We start from the raw sequence: 7,185 nt of genomic DNA, 5'->3' as shown, positions 1-7,185 counted from the left end.
CCCAAAACGTCAGCTTTCCTGCTCCTCTGATGCTACTTGGCCTGCTGTGTTCATCCAGCTCTATACCTTGTTATGTCATAGGTGTTGTCTTGTGGGTGAACTACTGAATTGTGGTCCTTTCTTCCTTCTGAATGTAAAACATTCCACAGCATTGTTTCAGAGCCTGTGGTTTCTCCATGGCCTGTGTGATCCAGCAGATATCTATCCCTCAAACAACACCAAAATCATATAATCTGGCTATCATTAAATTGCGTCATCTGATACCCCATGCTTAACAATGCTCATTGCAAGATGCTAAATAAGCTGTAAAGCACTTTTGGGATGGTCCATATTACAATAGGTGGTACATAAATGCAAGTCTTTTGTTCTTTCTAAAATATTGATTGGCACGAAGTGACAAACATGGCTCGCAGTTATTCAGAAAGTGCTTTAATGTGCTTTAATGTCATAACATGGCCCTCCTCATTGGTACAACTTTAAAGTGCATAATTTTTTGCAGTGTAGTGGTAGTGTCCCTACCTCTGAGCCAGGCAGGCCTGGGCTCAAGTCCCACCTGTTCTAGTGGTGCCTCATCACTCATCTAAACAGATCGATTAAAAATATCGAAAGTGCACAATTGTTATATATTGGTCTGCACCAGGAGTGTGATTTCATTAAGATGTTGGACTTATCCATCTCATTGTAATAAATAGTGGCTGCAATTTGTGTGTGTGTGTGTGTGTGTGTGTGTGTGCATTTAGACTCCCACTAGATAATCTTATTGAGCCTCCAATGTGGTATCTTACAAAGCTCTGTTCCCAAAAGGTGAGAAAATAAAACTTGTCACTTGCACTCCACTTCCAATTCATTCTTAACCAATGCATTTGAAGCTCCTTCGTCCTTCATTGGCATAATGCTCCCGAACTCTTATAAAATCTTTCAGCGCTGCAATCTTCTGAGACTTCTGACTTCTCGTGCAATTGATCTACGGGGCAACTTTTTGACACAGAGGGTGATGTGTGTATGGAATGAGCTGCCAGAGGAAGTAGTAGAGGCTGGCACAATTACAACATTTAAAAGGCACCTCGATGGGTATATGAATAGGAAGGGTTTAGAGGGATATGGGCCAAATGGTGGCCAATAGGACTAGATTAATTTCAGATATCTGGTCAGCGCGGACAAGTTGGACCAAAGGTTCCGTTTCCATGCTGTACAACTCTATGACTCTATGATTCTGTAACTCAGGAGTGTGATGTAAGACTCTTCACTTGCCTGGATGTGTGCAGCTCCAACAGCACGCAAGAATCTCAATGCAATACAAAGCATCTCATTTAATCAATACCTGATCCATTGTTATAAAGTTTTGTAATGTAATATCATTGAAATTTTTGCTTCTAAAGGAAATTTTTCTTTTGTGTTTTGTGAGGGGGAGCCTTACTTGCTATGGGGTCAGAAAGTCCTTTATTGGCAGGGAGTTCAAACACAATTTTCAATAATGCCTGTAATAAGTTAAATAACTAGCAAGCTTTTGGGAGTTACTTAATCAAGTGCTTATGCAGATGAACTTTACTGACTATAAAACAAAACAGATTATCAGGACCTATTCATGGGTTGAGTTCAGAAGAAAAGGTTATACCAGCAGAAAGGAACTGAGTTGGTGGAAGTCTTTAGGCTGAAAAGAATTTCTTAGGTTTTTAACTGTTCAAGGAGAAGTGTTGGGAAAAATTCCAAGCTTTTCCTAATGTTCGGTTAACCTGTGTATTTGCATCTCGGAGAGAAATGGTGGGAATCTCATCTGATGAATGCGCAAAAAGTCTGAAAGGAAAATCTTAGAACCTTGTTGGTTACATAAGAAATCTAAGTATAAAGATAAGAGTGATACTTCACTTAGGCTGTGTCTGTAAAGCACATTACTGGGAAGAATAATCATCGAATCATTCCTTTTGTGTTAATCATGAGACGTTTTCAAATTGTTGTACATATATATAGCTTTGATTTCTTTATTCTTCATGTAATAAACTTTGATGTTCTATCATTAAAAATGTACTGGCAGCCTCATGTGAATGTATTCAGCATCTGACTACCACCAAAGCCAAATTGCAAAACTAAAACATATGGTTTATCAAGCCAGATTCCACCTTGGGACCCAACTTGACTGGTATTCCCATCGAGATAGTAAGAACTGCCGATGCTGGAGTCAGAGATAACACAGTGTGGAGCTGGAGGAACACAGCAGGCCAGGCAGCATCAGAGGAGCAGGAAAACTGACGTTTCGGGTCAGGACCCTTCTTCAGACCCATTTCTGAAGAAAGGTCGTGACCTGAAACATCAGCTTTCCTGCTCCTCTGTTGCTGCCTGGCCTGCTGTGTTCCTCCAGCTCCACACTGTGTTGTCTCTGGTATTCCCATCGACTGCTTCCTTGACACCATCAACAGAAATAATTTCACAACTCACCACTGACACACAGTGGCAAGTGTATATCATCAATAAGATACAACACAGCAACTCACCAAGACTTCTTCACCAGCACCTTCTAAAAGCAACACCTCTACCATGGAGAAAGAATTAGACACCACCATCTGTAAGTATCATTCCTAGTCATACATCACCCTGACTTTGAAGTATATCATCATTCCATCACTGTAGCTCAGTCAAAATCCTGGATCTATCCCTCATGGCAGGGTAGGTTCACCTGCCCCACTGGACTGAAGCAAGTCAAGAGAGTGTTGAATATAAACAGCAGCTAGGATCACTACAACTGCAGAATTAACAAATTAAAGTCAGAGTGAGCACTGCACATGAGGTAAATAAAGCAAGTGCCTTCTGCAATACATATATCAATCTCCCCAGGGGATTTTAAAAAACAGTAAATTTGCATACTGGAAATACAAATGCATTCTAAATGCTAGCCATAGCTCAATTGGTAACAGCCTTGCCTGTATTTTAAAAGATTATGTCTTCAAGCCTGACTACAGAGCCTTGTCTATGAAGTCCAAGCTGCGCCAAAAGAACGTTGCGCTGTCAGAAGTGCTATCTTTTGAATGTGACATAAAACCAGCACCGTGTCTGTTCTCTCGGACAAATTTCGGCAGATCACAATGTACTGTTTGAAGAAGAACAAGGGAGTTCACCCTGGCGTCCTGACATCAAACCTCGTACCATTTCGTTGGAGATGTGTTTATCAAATAAATTCCTTGTGGAAGTCTGTGTATCTGTTATTACGCCCCTCCATAAATTCCTCTTTGTGCTGTCGTCTTGCAACGCATCAGCCTGTTAATTCAGCTGGCTAGCGGTCATTAATGTTAATGTGATTTAGCTTAAAAAAGCCCAAATCTGTGTTCATGTAGAAAATTATATCGGTACAATGAGAAGAGTGCATGAAAAGCAAAACATTAATGGGATACTTAATAGAACAGTTCAAATCTATAAAGATTTTTGATGGAGCAAAACGGGAGAATTGCGTCCCCTTGCAGGAAGATCACGGGCTTGAGGTAATTGATAAAAAAAAAGAGGGAATATGAGGTAATTTTTTGGCAATAAAGTGATATGACATGGAATGCACTGTCCAAAGGAGTGCCAGAAGCAATTCAATAGTAACTTTCAAGTTTTAAAATCAATATTGCAGGTTTAATAGTGAGATGTATGGAAGTACTTTCAGAGAGTCTGCATATATACGATGAGGCAAGTGGCCTTCCTCAAAGCTGTAAAGTAATACAATGTGCTCAATCCATAGCATTATATCAGAACTAATACATTTCTGAGCAAACACTTTTGCATAGCATAATTCACACAATGAGCAGAAGTTTATTTTTAAATTTATTCTTTTATGGGATCTAGGAGTCTTTGACAAGGCCAGCATTTGTTGGTCACCCTTAATTCCCTGCGGAATGCATGTAACCATTAGACCACTTCAGAGGACAACCACATTGCTGTGGATCTGAAGTCAGAATTGCAAATTTCTTTCCCTTAAAGACAATAGTGAGCCAGATGGATTTTTGCCACAGTTGATGGTCATTGGCGTAGTCATCATTACAGAGAAGGCTTTTTCTATTTCATAAAAATGAATTGAACTCAAATCAGAGTATTAATTAGAATCTCTGGATGATGAATCAAATGTCATTACCACTACTCCACCATCTACTACTTATACCATAGATAACATCTATCAGGGCTGTACTGACACAACATTACAGTATTTAAACAGACACGCACATCACAAATACACACGATTTCCCACGCAAGTTACCCTGCAGAGAGAATACCAATGTGAAGCATTGGTACAAATTAAGCAGTATAACTCTGATCTCATGGCCAGAGCAACACTAAAACAAAAAAAATAGAAAATGCTGGAGAAACTCAGCAGCTGGAGACATTCAGGACAGCTCTGAAGAAGAGTAATATCGGAATCAAAATATTAACTCTCAATCTATTTTCTCTCCACAGATGCAGCCAGACCTGCTGAGCTTCTCCAGCATTTTTCTGTTTGCGTTTCAGATTTCCAGCATCTGTAATACTTTATTAATTAGACACAGGAGCAGAAGTAGGTCATTCAGCCCATCGGATCTACTCCACCATTCAACAATATCGTGGCTCAAAAGACCAAGTTCCAAATGTGTGACCCTCAGTCCTGAGGTTATGTCATCTGATCCCTAGAGTCTCCCACTGGTGAAAAAAAACCTACCCTGTCAAGTCCCCTATGAATTTTCAATAAGGTCACTTCATTCTTTTACACTTCAACGAGTACAGGGTCAATCTACTCACACTCTCCCCATGAGACATTCCCTTCATACCAGCCCAATGAACCTACTCTTGAGCAGTCTCCAATGCTAATACATCTTTTTATCAGCGTTACAGTGCGCGGTCTGCACACTTAACTGCCAAGCTCGTGACTTTAATAATATTTGGTCAGTCCAGCAATTATACTATTGTTTATGTCATGTTGCATATTTGAAGAAGTGTAATTGCTGGCTACTAAACGACACTATTCCCATTAATCTTTCTGATCGTGAATTTAAAGAATTGAATCTATGTTTGGTGTGACAGCAAGAGTTCATAAAGAGAGCAACAAGGTCAGAAAAAAAGTCTTCTCATTTTTCAATCTTGGATGTTTTAAACCCCGTGTCATAAATGGAATGCTCTTCAGAGAAGGGGAAAATCATAGCTGGAGGCTGAGCAGTTTTCCATCCAAATTACACACCATCCTGAGAGGAGTATCCATTTCTTCATCATTTTAAATCCCCAAATTGAACATTGGATATAGTTCTGGTCACCCTGCTAAAGGGAGGATATTATTAAACTGGAGAGAGTTCAGAAAAGATTTACCACGAATGGAAGGTTTTAGTTATAAAATGAAGGGTCTAGGCCCGAAACGTCAGCCTTTCTGTTCCTACGATGCTGCTTAGCCTGCTGTGTTCATCCAGCTCTGCACCTTGCTGTCTTGGATAGGACGGGACTCTTTTCACTAGAGCATAGGACGCTGACCTTATTGAGGTTTATAAAATCATGAGGGGCATAGGTAAGGTGAATAGCAAAGGTCCCGAGGGTGGGGGAGTTCAAAACTAGGGGTTATATATTTTTAAGGTGAGAGGAGAAAGATTTAAAAGGGACCGGGGGGCAGCTTTTTCACATAGAGGGTCTTTCATGTGCGGACTGAACTACCCGAGAAAGTGGTACAACATTTAAAAGACATTTAGACAGGTACATGGATAGGGAAGGTTTACAGGGATATGGGCCAAACGCAGGAAAATGGGACAAGTTTAGTTTGGGAAACTTGGTCAGCGTGGGCGAGTTAACCGAAGGGTCTGTTTCCGTGCTGAATGACTTTATGACTATTTGGAAACACTTCCACCACAGCGAGCTGCAGCAGTTCACGCCAAAGCCTGTCAGCACCTTTCTAACAGCCGCTGAGGGCTGCTCATGAGCAGTGATCCTGCCAGGAATGTCTATCTTGCCAAAACCAGGGATCAGAAGAATTTTGCCTTTAAACTGCATCATTCAGGATTTAGGGAAACAGTTTCAGATAGCAGTTTGCAATCAATTACCTACTTTCAAACTTAAGTGGCTGGTACAGAGGAAAAAAGGGGTTGGGGGGAGTCGACCACTCGCCCTTCGCAGAGCCCTGTTGCGTTGGGGGTGGGAGAAATGAAGAATTGTGCCCAGCAAGAGCCCACGCAGGCAAGCACTAGATTTCAGCGGTTGGTTGAAGGGCAAACACACAAAATAGTGCAGTGAGATCTCGCAGATCGACCCGAAGCCGGGGTAGGGTTTGAGAGGCAGCACCTCTTTTAAAAGACCTGCTCAGGCTGCGTTGTGTGTGTGTGCGGGTGTCAATGAGGGAGCGGCGGCTGAATAACACAGGATTTAATAAAGAAGTTAAAGTTTCAAATGCCTAGTTTGGGTTCTGAATGCGGGAGAATCCGGCAGCCACGACAGTGAACGATAACTGCAGCCCTCTTACCTGCCTTACTAACTAGAGACCGAACAGTTTAGGGAATGTCACCGACATAAATGAGCCACTTACCCGACGGATGGCCAATCGAGGCTCTGAGTCACAACGGTAATCCCAAAGTCTTCCAACCAACGTTCCAGCTGCCCCAAGCCTTCTTTTACATAAGAGGTAATTTAGGATATTTTGACCCAACCCTCCGTCTCAAAATCCATTTCCTTTGTGACTCACTCACAGCCTTCCCTGTAACCAGCTATCAGCTCCATCACTTTATGCCAGCTGCTTATGCTGAGGCGTGTGGCGACAGATTCCAGCGAGACAGCAACAAGAAAAAAAACACAGCAACAATTAAATAAAAGCTGCGGAGCTGAGGCTGATGATTTAAAATGCACAAGTACGCAGAGAAGGAAAAACAGGGAACGAGGCCCTTTGGTCCATCGTGTCCATTCGGGTCATCAAGCACCTATCAACGCTACTCAAATAAAAACCGAAAGAAATGGAATGCTGTAAATCAGGAACAAAAACAAAGTTGCTGGAAAAGCTCAGCAGGTCTGGCAGCATCTGTGAAGGAGAAAACAGAGTTAACGTTTCGGGTCCTGTGACCCTTCCTCAGAACTGTATCTATGCTACTCCCCATTTTTCTGGCACTTGGCCTCGTGTGCTGCCGCATTTCGTGTTCATCTAAATACTTCTTCAATGTTGTAATGGTTTCCACCTCTACCGACGTTTTAGCATATTAGTTCCAGATACACACTGCCCTC

General features: G+C 41.8%; 1 protein-coding gene across 2 annotated transcripts in view; it reads right to left on the bottom strand.

Annotated features, from left to right (window-relative positions):
- Positions 1-6,744, bottom strand: part of LOC109918309 (interleukin-5 receptor subunit alpha-like) — a 54,589-nt gene extending 47,845 nt beyond the window's left edge. Inside the window, exon 1 of one of the 2 annotated variants that reach the window (XM_048597751.1) lies at positions 6,500-6,744. The gene's annotated coding sequence lies outside the window, so the exon portion shown is untranslated. The remainder of the gene's footprint in view (positions 1-6,499) is intronic. The other variant, XM_048597750.1, reaches the window with a different exon arrangement.
- Between the last annotated feature and the right edge of the window lie 441 nt (positions 6,745-7,185).

Source organism: Rhincodon typus, chromosome 6 (assembly GCF_021869965.1).
Source record: "Rhincodon typus isolate 14 chromosome 6, sRhiTyp1.1, whole genome shotgun sequence".
Taxonomy (NCBI): Eukaryota; Metazoa; Chordata; class Chondrichthyes; order Orectolobiformes; family Rhincodontidae; genus Rhincodon; species Rhincodon typus.
Note: the sequence above shows the minus strand (reverse complement) of the source record. Positions and strands in the feature narration are given on the sequence as shown.